This window comes from Miscanthus floridulus, chromosome 13, assembly GCF_019320115.1.
Source record: "Miscanthus floridulus cultivar M001 chromosome 13, ASM1932011v1, whole genome shotgun sequence".
Lineage (NCBI taxonomy): Eukaryota > Viridiplantae > Streptophyta > Magnoliopsida > Poales > Poaceae > Miscanthus > Miscanthus floridulus.
Genome location: NC_089592.1, coordinates 39,294,363 through 39,307,559, shown reverse-complemented (window position 1 = coordinate 39,307,559; position 13,197 = coordinate 39,294,363). Strand labels below are relative to the sequence as shown.

The following is a 13,197-nucleotide window of genomic DNA, read 5'->3' as shown; positions in this document are numbered from 1 at the left end:
ATTTTTAAACAATGAGCATCCCCACAACCTCATGGCACAAAACAAAAAACAGAAATGACACACACGTTGCTCCTAGGCTCGTGCCCTCTCATACAGCAGTGCACTGATACGCCACCTACAGTCTTAGGCCAGTCTCAATGGGAGTTTCACTAAAGTTTCATTTGCATTTAATAGCCTACCACATATGCACTTTTGATGATATGACAACGTTTTAATGAAGATAGAGAAGAATTGGATTTTATGGGGATGAAACTCTCTTGGCAAGGTTATCAACTATCTATGAGTCATAGAATTAAATGTCTATGAAACTATGGAATGAAATTTTCCATTGAGAGTGAATGTTTCATCTAAGTTTCATTTCATTCTATATGACATGGCAGCCTTGGAAACAACAAATGAAACTCTCCATTGAGACTGGCCTTACTCCATTCTAGTTTCACAGGTGCGTTAGCTCATCCGGGTGCAGTTACTTCCAAATACATGCATGCAGTTGCTTTTATTCCAAATACTATGAGCGTGAAAAAGTGCGCGGGGGCATGGGCATGCATGCAGTCAGTCAATCATAACTCTTAACGGGGACATGCGAATGCAGGCGTTGCAAATAAGCGGGTTTTGCGGCAGCGTGGAAGAGTACTTCAGCCAAGCCCCAACATACTACTCCTACACCGTATACATACTGACATACAGGGGGGCCCTGACGGCTCAGGGGCCTAGGGCAGCCGCCCTGTTTGCACGCCCCAAGGGCCTGGCCTGGATGTCGGCGGAGTTCTGGGATGAGGTGGTGTCCACGGCCATGTTCATCATCAACCATGTGCCCACCAAGGCTCTGAAGGGCAAGATGTTGTTCGAAGCTTGGCACGGGCGCAAGCCAAACGTGTCTTTTCTTAGGACGTTTGGCTACGTCGGCCATGTGAAGAACACCTAGCCTCACCCCGACAAGCTAGAGGACAGGAGCACACCCATGGTGCTCCTAGGCTACGAGGAGGGCAGCAAGGCCTATCGGCTATACGATCCTAAGCGAGGCAAGGTGGTGATCTCTAGGGACGTGGTGTTCGACGAAATGGCAGCCTAGGATTGGGAGGATCCGGGCACGGGGGAAGCTGGTGGCGTCAGCAGCACGTTCGCTGTTGAGCACCTGGTGATCCAAGGAGGAGGAGATGCAGGCGCTGAAGAGTAGGCTATGAACGGGCCAGGTCCAGCAACTGTGGCGGCCGAGGAGGAGCCGCCAAGTCCGGCCATGGTGGGCATGGGCGAGCATTCTCCATCGGTAGCAGCGCACTCGCCTCCACATCAGCCCCTGCTTTGGCAGGATAGGGGACACCTCCTGCTCGAGTTTATTTCTCCGCCCACCGACATCGACAAGTACGTGGACGCCTTCCACAACAGTGGGGAGGTGCGTTTCTACCGGGTGGACAACATCGTCAGCGATGGAGGAGCTCTTGGGCTGGCCACTCGCATCCTCGATGTTCTAGAGCTGCTTCTCGTCAGCGCGGAGGAGCCGCCCACGTTCGCGGTGGCCGAGCGTGACGCCAATTGGTGGCAAGCAATGCTAGAGGAGATGAAGGCGATTGAGGACAATGGGACCTGGGAGCTAGTTGATCCACCGGCTGGCTGTTGGCTGATTGGGCTCAGATGGGTCTACAAGGTGAAGCGGGACAAGCACGGCGCCATCGTCAAGTACAAGGCTCGACTCGTTGCCCATGGCTTCGTGCAGCATGAGGCCATTGACTTCGAGGAGGTCTTTGTTCTGATGGCGCGCATGGAGTCCGTTCGCCTGCTGTTGGCCATGGCAGCAGTGAAGGATTGGCGCGTCCACCACCTCGATGTCAAGTCAGCCTTCCTCAACGGCGAGCCCGCGAAGACGGTCTTCGTCAAGCAAGCTCTGGGCTTCGCAGTCAAGGGTGCTGAGCACAAGATGCTCAAGCTGCGCAAGGCGCTCTATGGGCTTTGGTAGGCCCCTCAGGCATGGAACACCAAGATCGATGCCACCTTGGGCGAGCTTGGGTTCACTCGCTGCGCCACAGAGTACGCGCTCTATACGCGGCGATGGGGGAAGGAGCTTGTCGTCGGCGTGTACGTGGACGACTTGATTGTCACCGGAGCACGTGCAACAGACATCGAAAGCTTCAAGCGCGAGATGGCGGCTCATTTTTAGATGAGCGATCTTGGTGCGCTCTCCTACTACCTCGGGCATCGAGGTGAAGCAGGAGAAGGAGTGCATCTCCATGGGCCAGCACGCCTACACAGAGAAGCTGCTGGAGCACAGGTGGCATGGCAGAGTGCAAGCCGTGCGCGACTTCGAAGGAGGAGCGGCTGAAGCTATCCAAGCACAGCACCGCTGGTGAAGGTGGACACGATGCGCTACCGGAGCATCATCGGTGGGCTACGCTACCTCACGCACACTCGGCCGGACATCGCATTTGCGGTCGGGTATGTCAGCCGGTTAATGGAGGACCCGTGTGAAGATCACTAGACGGCAGTGAAGAGGCTGTTGTACTATGTTAAGGGGACGCTCGATCAAGCGATCATCTTCCCCAAGCATAGTGGAAAGGGTGGGCTGCGCCTCACGGTCTTCAATGAGGCACCCCCCAAGACCGAGGAAGGTGAGCTAGAGCTCATGATTTTCAGCAATGTAGACATGGCGGCGACAGAGCACCTTTGGTGCGCTCGTCTTCCTTGGAGTGGTCCCCATTGCTTGGCAATCGCTGAAGCAAAAGATTGTGGCGCTGTCAACATGTGAGGCTTAGTATGTTGCAGCGGCCACGATGGCGCACCAGGCTATTTGGCTCACTGGTTGCTGGGTGAGCTAACCGGCGAGGAAGCTCACCCGCCAGCGCTGATGGTGGACAACCAGTCCGCCATTGCCCTCGCCAAGAACCCTGTTCTCCACGACCGAAGCAAGCACATCGACATCAAGTTCCATTTCCTTTGGGACTGTGTTGATGGAGGACAGATTGTCATCGAGTTCGTCGAGACCGGCCGGCAGCTCACTGACATCCTCACCAAGTCACTCGGACGCCTTCGGTTCATGGAGCTGAGGAAGATGATTGGCATGCTGAGGTTAAGGCATCGGGTTAGCAGCAGGATTAGGGGAAGAATTGTAAAACATAATTTGCTGCTCCCCCAATCTCTCTTTTGTTTGATTGCTGCAGATTAAAGATTGGCAGCTTGTCAGCCTACCATCGTCTTGCAGGTGCTGTAGCAAAATGGCAGTAAGCCATCTAGTCAAATTTGTACATGTAGTGGGCTGCTACCAGCCATGTCCTAGAGGACATAGGAGTAGTAAACTTTGTACCTTATATGGTACTTGTAGTATGTACATATACTACACCAAAAGGCAATAGAAGTTAGTTCAGTTGCCACATTCAGAAGCAGAGCTTCGGCCAGGGCTGGTGCTTGTGCTGTGTTGTGTGCGTGTGCTATTCTCACCCCTTCTTCAACCTCCAGCCGAGTGAGTGTGTGTGGGTGTGCTGGTAAGCTTGCTGCTTACCTGTGCAGGGAGTCTAGGGACCAACACTGTTTGCATATGTGTTGATTTTCTTAATTCTCTTCTCTGCTAGATAGTTTTACTACAGTGTCATTTGAGCAATTGGACACTGAACAATGTATCTAACACCAGCAACTATATACGCATTTATTTTAGTACAAAATGCCTGAAGCTGATGATATGCATGAAAATGCTGGTGAAGAAAAATGATTATCTGTGGTCTTGCTAGAATATGAGTAAGTATACTTATAATTTATCAGGTCTTATGTATAAGATGGTGAACTTCCACCGAGTTGATTCATGTATGTTAGTGCTTTAATTTGACCAGTAGAGATCTTGAGCACAAAGGTAATAGGAGTCCTGAGACTGAAGAAAAAGTATGGTTGGAACACCAAATAGGTAATATCATCATGTTAGGAAAAAAAACTTCCAAATTCTGCTTTTAAGTGTTTTGTTGTGTTAAAGCAGTGTATTATACCGTGGGCTATGCTTTTGTTACATAGAGACTGACATGGAGCAAATTATATACTTGTTCCAGGAAAGCCTGGACTGAAATATGGATGCATAGATAAGAAGTTGTCCTCTGATGACAATCCGTAAGTACTCTTTTTTGTTTCCTTTTGAATTATTCATCAGCAGAGTACTATATGTGTCTCTGCGGAGAAAATCACCTTACCATCTCCAGTGTGTGTAAAAACCTAGCCTCCAAGAGGGCTACCTCCTTTTTGTTGTTGCTGGTGTCTTTGGTGAGTGCAAGTTGCTTGGTAATCGCTTTTGGCTCATACTCCGAATTGTAGCTAGTGGTTGTTGGCATTGGAGGTACTTTGTGCTAAGCTCAGAGTCTACCCAAGAGTCCTAGCCGTAGAAAATAAGTGAGTTGTGTGTTCTCAAGAACAGTATGGTCACTACTCTTTCGCCGCTACAGACTACTAGACGTCTCTCCATCCCCTGAAAACAAGGGTTTCTTTGACTGGTGGATGAGGGCTAATGCTTTGGTCCCCAAGGAAGTGAAGCAAGGTTTGAATTCGTTGATTACTTTAGGGGCTTGGATGTTGTGGAAGCATCGTAACGACTGTGTCTTCAATGGAGCCAATCCCAACATCCAACTTGTGATTAGCCTTCCTTGAGGAGGCTCATCTCTGGTCCCTTGCTGGTGCTAAGCCGCTAAGGGGTTATGGCATTTAGAAGTGGTCGCTAGGTAGATGGCTTGATTCTGTTTAGGCTTGGTTGTGTGTTTTTCTGTAACAGGTGCGTTTGTAAATAGTTCCTTTTCTTTTTGGACAAGGGTTTGTATTTTGTATTCTCCTTCTTAATGCAATGATACATAGCTCTCCTGCATATTCGAGAAAAAAAATAGGTGCTATTCTCTCTAGATGCCCTACAGTCATGACAATTGAACAATGGCAATGTTATTCAGCTAGAATGCTTGTTCAGGGACTATTGGTGCTTAGTTAGAATATTTATTCAGATGGATGCTACCACGCTAGAGAGGGAAATGGTTCCTGTAAGGTTGTTTTTAATATGGTTACCAGAAGGGAAAAAGGCAGATTTTCCTATGGTCCTAAATCAGCAGAAACTTTTTGAAGGTTCCGAAATGAAATAGAAATGGTAATTTCACGGGTATGCATTTGTGGTCATAGCAGCGGTCTGCACATTAGGCTGCAGGTTCAACTCTAATACTGCCCCCCCCCCCCCCCCTCCCCCCCACACTGTTTCATCAGAAAACCCAAATTTGGATTCAAGCATTTCTGACGGTTTGTCCTAACAATTATGGTCACTGGTAGTGATTACTACCTCCGGTCATGAAAACATGTCGTTCACAACAAGATTTGGTCCAACCGTAAAATTCCAAACATCAATAACTACTACACTATTTAACCTGGCATGTAAGTATTATGCGTAGATTTTGTATACAAAATACTTTCAAAACCTCATAATATTTAGGATTTTTAGAATATATTCTAGAAAAAATTAGTTGTCAAAGATATGTGTATAAGACCGTGCAAAGTAAAATGTTTCAACTATTTGTGACCAGAGGGAGTAGAAAGCTTTGTGGCGTTCAAGTTTCCTTGTAATTGATTTTTTTACCTTGTTGAGGACTCATGTATGAACTGCATATTGTATCCAGTTCCAAAATTTACTCCTGGACAACAGTAGCTTATGAAGCTGCAGTCTATTTGGCACTAGTTTCCTTCTGCTGTTATTTCTATGTTGTTTCATCTATCTGTGACGTGTCCATTTGGTCTTTTGGGACTGTTTGGTTGGAATGGAACCATTTACTTTTCTCATAATAGAATGCTTAGTTCTATACTTCTTTGTATTCAAGAAAAGAAGTTCTTGCATAGATTCTGTTTGAACTGAACTAACCTTGTTGCATCATGTTGAATGTATTGGTTTCACTGTGTCTATTGATTCCTTCTCCATCTTCTTAGGTATGTTTCTAAAGTCATTGATTTTGTTAAATTACCGGTGATGGAAGAAACCATGGTAATCAGTTAATCTGCCGGTTTCCTTGTTTAAATGTAACGCCTTTGAGGTTTTATTTTACTAGAATATCCTATTCTAGGATGGAAATGACTTGGATGAAGAAGACAATAATGCCAGATATATGTTGAAAAGGGATATGCAGGTGAGTGACCAGATCTTTATAAAAGATGATGTGCTTGTGCCAGGTTTTATTTGTGATTAAAGTAAAGAACATCTATCTGGTAGTGCTAAAGTCTTGATTGATGTTTATTGTTCTTGAAAGCAAAGATATGCAGTGAGCAATAGTAGATTATATTGCATTGAGCCGTGCATATCATAGGACTAAGACTAACATCCTATGTTAGTAGACAATGCGGTACAATTCAATCTACATATGTGCTAGACTAGAAATCTAGGTGGGCTGTATAAAAAGGCCGGTTGGGATACTACCAGATAGCCCAAGAAAGACCCAAAGACCATATTCACATAATATGTCTAACAGTTCTCTATCAACATGCTTCATTTTGGAACCAGGTTGAGTCAAAGACCCTTTCAATCAACAAATTTAGGGACGGTCTGCTCAAGGCTGTTCAAGAGCATCTGGTTTGCGTTGCTTTCTGACCTTTTGTAATGACATTACACAGGTTGAGTCAAAGACCCTTTCAGTCATCAAATTCAGATACTTTTTGGAAACTTCTAGGCCTAGTGAAAATGGAAATTGCACCAATTTGACATTTTCACTACTTATCCTGTGGTCTACTTATGCCTGTGTGCCTTGTCGAATATATTTGGTGTGTGCTTTCTTCTCGCTAAGATTTGGCAGGCTCAAGACCTTCAGTTCGAATCAAAGGTACTTGAACAGGATTCAGTAGGATTGAATAATAGAATAAAATCTTTGTAATACTCTCTCTGTCCATGAAAGGATGCAACTATAGGTTGTGTGCCAGATAAAGTAGTTCACGTTTGATCAGATTTCTAGTGAATATTATTTATAGTTATGACTCAAAATTAATTTATTATGAAAATACATTTCATAATTAATCTAATGGTATTTATTTGATATCATAAATATTTATAGTTTTTTTATCTATAATTAGTCAAACTTGATATACTAAAATATGACACTGTGCTAAAATTGCATTCTTTCCTGGACTGAGGGAGTACTTATTCTACTAAACAATGTTTTCAGGTCGTCTGGTCGAACCTGGTGGCCATGGGACTGACTAGGAGACTAATCGCGATTAGTCATCGACCAGGCCGATTAGTCGACCCTGGTCGTCCATCTAGGCGTCCATGTATATCAGAAGACACACACACATATATATATAGTATACACAATAAAACAAGCATCAAGACTGCATTAGTGTTTAGCTGGTGACACTAATGCAGTCTTGATCTTGACGCACCTGAACAGCAGCACTGCTGCAGTAGCAAAATAACTAATATTTAGCAGACCATAGCAGCCACACAATAAGCATATTACATAACAAAATTAATTCAGTACAGATAAGCTAAAGTGTTCAACACGAAGTCACAAACATTAACATTCAATAGTCCCACATGTCCGCCCAGTTAAACAGGCCAAAAAACAGAGTAACCAAACTGGTCGTCCCTGTCCTAGTCGGACGACTAATCATGATTAGTCGTCGATTAATCGGATGATCAGCTTTCTGGTGGAGCTAATCGAGTCGGTCCTCCTAATTGAATACCAGGGACCGACCAGGACGACTAATCCGATTAATCGGACGACCTGGAAACATTGCTACTAAAAGATATTGTAATGGGTTTCATCCAGGAAAAGGGATTAGAGGGTAGAATTGGGGGAATTATGGGTGATTAGAGGAGAGGAACGGCTGCCTTAGGGCTAACCGTGCCTTAGAGAGAGGGAGGGGGCAGCGGCGGCAACAGGTTGCAGCCATCTGGGCGCAGGGAGGGCGGCATGTCTGCCGTGGCTCAAGCGTGGGGAGGCTAGAGAGCTTTAAGGTTTTACGCCTAGACTATTTTTTGCTTAATCTGAATAGTGGCATCTCCTCTTATGTATTTTCTGGACTCTTTTGAACGTAGACCTAGATGAACATTAGCGGTCCTACAGTACCACTACCACCACTACAGTACGCGCGGGTACTGTTCACGTGAGCCCAAGCTGAGCTGCAGTGGGCCCCATATCATCTAGACCCCATGACAGAACATTATCTTATTCTGCATTCTTTCAACAATGATAATTGCATTTGGCGCCCTGACTACTGGAAACGCGTGCTTTGCCGAGGGCCTGAGGCTTTGCCGAGGGCCAAATCTCGGGCACTCGGCAAAGACACTCTTTGCCGAGGACTAGCCACAGGAGCCCTCGGCAAAGAACGGCCCTCGGCAAAGAGACATTTGCCGAGGGTCCGGCCCTAGGCAAAGACAGGCCCACGGCAAATCAAATCTTTGCCGAGGGCCGCGGCCCTCGGCAAAGATGCCCTCAGCAAATTAGGCCCGTTGGGTCACGGCGGCCATTCCCGTCAAGCTTTGCCGAGGGCCACTCGTTAGGCCCTCGGCAAAGGTTTTTTTTTTCTGTGAAACCAGTTTTTCAGCAAAAAAAAATTAAAAAAAAAGTCTTTGCCGAGGGCCCTAGACCAGGCCTTCGGCAAAGATTTTTTTTTGGAACTAGTTTTTCGGCCAAATTTTTTTTTATATAAATCGTCTTTGCCGAGGGCCCGAGGCGAGGCCCTCGGCAAAGAAGCCCTTTACCGAGGGCCCGAGGCGAGGCCCTCGGCAAAGATTTTTTTTTGGTTTTTTTAGCCTAGTTTTTTTGTGGTGCTACAATACATTGTTTTGAACTCAATTTTAAAATTTGGGCCAATTTTGACTTTTTTTTTGTATATTTCCTTAATTTATTTCGATTCTTTGATTTTTTCGAATATGTCAAATTTGAACTGCAGGTGCATGGAATATTGCAATGTAGTGTTTTAAAAAATGTTATTCATGTTAATTGGTGCATGTTGAGTCCCTATCCATGAACTCGCATTAAATTTCGCGCATCTTCTTCGCGTAACATGACGACCGACTTGCCGGAAAAGTGTTTTAAAATTATATAAAATCCATACGAAGTCCGAAAATCACGAAACTTGGCGAGATGTCATGTTATCGCATGTGTAGGCTGTGGTAAAAAATTGTGAAGGTTTCGAGCGAGTTGCGACGTCGGATGCCTGAAACCCAGACATCTCCACATGTGATCACATGTGGAGATGTCTGTGTTTTAGGCATTTGACGTCACAACTTGCTCGAAACCTTCTCAATTTTTTACCACAGCCTACACATGCGATAACATGACACCTCAACAAGTTTCGTGATTTTTGGACATCGTATGGATTTTATATAATTTAAAAACACTTTCCCGACAAGTTTCTCGTCATGTTACGTCAAGAAGATGCCCGAAATTTGATGCGAGTTCGTGGATAGGGACTCAACATACACCAAATACCATGAATAACATTTTTCGAATCACTAAATTGCATTATTCCATCCACCTGCAGTTCAAATTTGAAATATTCGAAAAAAATCAACGAAAAGAAATAAATTAGGGAAATATATCAAAAAAAAAGTCCAAATTGGCCCAAATTTTAAAATTGAGTTTTAAATAATGTATTATAGCACCACAAAATAACTAGGTTCAAAAAACCAAAAAAAAATTTGCCGGGGTCTAGCCTGGCCCTCGACAAAGGGGATCTTTATCGAGGGACTGACCAATGGCCCTCGGCGAAGAAAATTTAAAAAAAAAAAAAATACTCCAGCTTATGCTTTTCCTTCCCCACTCTCTGCTCCTTCCCGACGCTTCTCGTCCCTCCTCCGCACCGTGCCCACCCCACTGAGCGCCGCAGCCGCCCCCGCCCCTGGCGAGGTTACTGCTGCCAAGCACCGCGTCCGCCTTTGCAGCCCACGGGCCGGCACATCGTCCTGGGCGGCTGGCCCCCGGCGCCGCGGCGATGCCGACCTAGGGTTCCGCCCCTTCCTTGCCGGCGGGTGCGGCAGTGAAGCTCCGAGGTCGGATCTGCCGGTATGTGACCCTCCCCTCGTCCTGCTCCGTCTGATGACTCCTCCCCCAGATCCTCTCTCACTCCATCTTCCCCTTTGCATTGCACAGGCGATGACTGCCGCAGCAGACTGCGCTGCCGACTCGACGACAGCAAATCCGGCACGGGTCCCCTGGCGCGGTGGCACTCACGGTTGTAGCCCCGGCGCGGGTGCTCCCCTGGCGCGGCGGCCTGGCCAGGCCCCAGCTGCAGCTGTCCCGGCGCGGCGGCCCCTGCACGGGCGCCCCCCCAGGCGCGGCTGCCTGGGCGGGCCTCGCCGGTTATGCCACATCTAATTTTTATCTTCTATTCACGTACGTGTTTTTTCTCCCATCCACACCAACAGGTCAGGATACGTCTGGTTTCGCTTTTCTTCTATGCTCAGTTCATGCAGCTCAGTCTGTGTACGATAGATTCTTTATAAATTAAGCATTTTTGTGCTAATTTATGTTGCTGCGATTGCTTCATTTTACCAGTGTAGATTACGGTTTAGCCATTCAATGGATGACAATATGGTCAATATGTCCTCATACCGTTTTGATATGTGTTTTCTTCCAATACGTGTAGGGGCATATGCTTATTACCAGTGTATATGGATACCTTAAGGACAACAGAATTACGGGATGGGTAAAAGGGATCGTTTTGGTTCCTGTAAATTTATAGTCATAGTTGTTTTGGTTGTTGTCCTTTTAGTAGCAGCTGTGTGTGTATAGACAACTGATCAGTTCTTATGCTCTGTTATTTCCACATACTTTAGGTAAGATTACTTAATCAAGGTATGTAAGAGTACTCTAGAAAATAAATACGCTTAGGTGTCTGATTATTAACAGTTGTTTACTCCTTCAAGGCCGTATGTCTCCGCAGCGGCCGCAGCTCGATCTGTTCGCCCGCCTGCAGGTGCTGTGAGTTATGTTGTTTGCCTTCTGCAGGCCTTTATGGTATACTAGGCTCTGTAGTGCTGTAATTAAGCATATTATCATGTCTTGGATGCCAAGAGTCAGTTAGATACATGAATTCTTTTCAAGGATGTAAAATCAGATATAGGTTTGCTCCATACACTCCAATTTACAGCAACGGTTCCTAATATGCTTGCAGGGAAGTATGGTACCAACAATGTGATTCCCTTATGATGTTCAGCACCAGAGCTTGCAGGGAAGTTTGGTAGGCTTTACAGTTGCCCTTCTCTTTGTTACACCATCTAATTTTTGGTACACCGTCCATTGCTGTAATGATACCTCCCAGATCCATATATCCAGTTTTGAGAAGGCTTCATAGCAAAACAAAGACATTTCAGGTTTCAGTAGTAACATTAGCTTGTTCCTTTTCCTCTACATATTTGTAGTCAGCTTCAACGCTGCTTTGGTTTAGGTGGGGCAACTTTAAAATGCTATCCATGATATATGCGTTACCAAACCCAAAGTGTCTCTATTACTTACTAGAAACAAAATAGTCTGTTTCCATTTTCTTCTATCTCTTTCATAGTGCATTCGTGCTCTGTGCCTCATTATTTTCTTTTCCTAATCAGAGCTACCATTCCCCATACCGTTCCTACTCCTGAGCCCAGCAGGAGACGTGAGACTGATATGTTGCTTACCTCACAGGAAGCTATGTTTTGTCCATACACATGTACAACTGCTTATAATGTAGTCCTGACGTTGATAGTTCCCTACATGGAGTGCCGCCCAATTATGCCAATGATGTTATTTAATTACTAAATTTTTGTTATTCTGCTAATGTATTTCAGACAGACCTGCAAGGTGTGGTTCGTGGGTGATTGAAACTTCCTTATCAGTGGAATTCTTTTGCCACCTGTTTCAAAGGTAAACCTATAGTAACTCCTATTTTTTCTTATTAGTCAAGCTAATCAGATGCATCTTGATTAATGATTACATATGAGTATATAACCCAGCAGCCACAAGGAGCAGTATATACTTTTCAATTGGGAAAGAAATTTCTAGGTACCTACTGTTATTTTTTATAATCTACCCGCCATTTCCATGTGTTCACATCCTAATGCACTTACAAAATTGGACATATCATCTGACTTTTGTAATTTAATGGCGTAGACGTTATGCTGCAGCACTGAACTCATGCCAACTTTTTCCTTATATAAATATAGATCCTATACGAGCCTAATTCACCTCGCAGACATCACCTGACCTTTTAGGCTTGCCACCATGGTGGAAGGAATGTTGTGGATATGTTGTTGCAGCTGTGCTCTTCGGCTTAATTTTTAGTGACCTATGCCTACGAAAAAGAAATCTTATTTGTCTTTTCATACATGAAGGCTTTTTAGTTAGATAAACAAAGACTACGGAGTGAATTTTTGGTGATGGCCGCTCGCCCCCACTCGTGTGGCCGCGTCGGGATTCTAGGGTGGTGACCCCATAATTGGCAGTGGTGTACATGAATATATCTTGGATTTTTCCTTTTTTTTCCTTGATGTAGGCCTTTGCTAATTGGCATGTCCTTACAAGTTTATTGCGGAAACATTCCAATACGAATAAAAGATTTGGTACATATATTTGTGTAGTCATGTGTGTTACATACTGCTGAAAGAATACAGTGCCATTGTCTAATTTGAAATTGTTCTTGCAGGTTAATTGCATCACATCACCTCAAGAGGACCTATGACCTTTCATCTGCTGTTTGTGAAGGTTGCTGTGGAGTGTTGTAATATTTGTGGTTTATGGTTCTGACTTGTGCTTGGATTTCATGAACTTGTCGTAATAAACATGTGAATGATGATGAACATGTGACTTGTCGTTGTAATATATTGTGATTTGTGGTTCACAATTATGGTTGTGATATATTGTGAGAAAATGGGTTCTGTGTGATATATATATGTGATGGTTGATATATATATGTATATATATGAAATGCTTGTGTCGATGGAATGCAAAAAACAAAAAAAAAAAAATTTAAATTTCTGCCTCTTTGCCGAGGGCAATGACCAAGGCCCTCGGCAAAGAAGGGTCATTTGCCGAGGGCCCTAGCAATAGCCCTCGCCAAAGATTTTTTTGGAAAAATCCTAAAAATTTCTTTGCCGAGGGCCAGGGAGCAGGCCCTCGGCAAAGGTTTTTAAAAAAAAATTTCAAAAAAAAACTATTTCTTTGTCGAGGGCTGGCCCTCAGCGAACAATTTTTTTTTAAAAAAAAACCTTTGCCGAGGGCTCTGGCAATAGCCATCAGC

At 44.9% G+C, this 13,197-nt stretch overlaps 1 long non-coding RNA gene across 6 annotated transcripts; it reads left to right on the top strand.

Annotated features, from left to right (window-relative positions):
* Window positions 1-9,738: 9,738 nt before the first annotated feature.
* Window positions 9,739-12,842, top strand: LOC136499253 (uncharacterized). Of its 6 annotated transcripts, none has more exons than XR_010769955.1 (4): window positions 9,739-9,989; window positions 10,077-10,319; window positions 10,853-11,825; window positions 12,604-12,842. It is a non-coding gene; the product is annotated as an uncharacterized lncRNA (long non-coding RNA). The 6 variants fall into 6 exon arrangements; XR_010769954.1 differs by having other exon boundaries at window positions 10,077-10,902; window positions 11,101-11,825; XR_010769952.1 differs by having other exon boundaries at window positions 10,077-11,166; window positions 11,750-11,825.
* The last annotated feature ends 355 nt before the right edge of the window (window positions 12,843-13,197 follow it).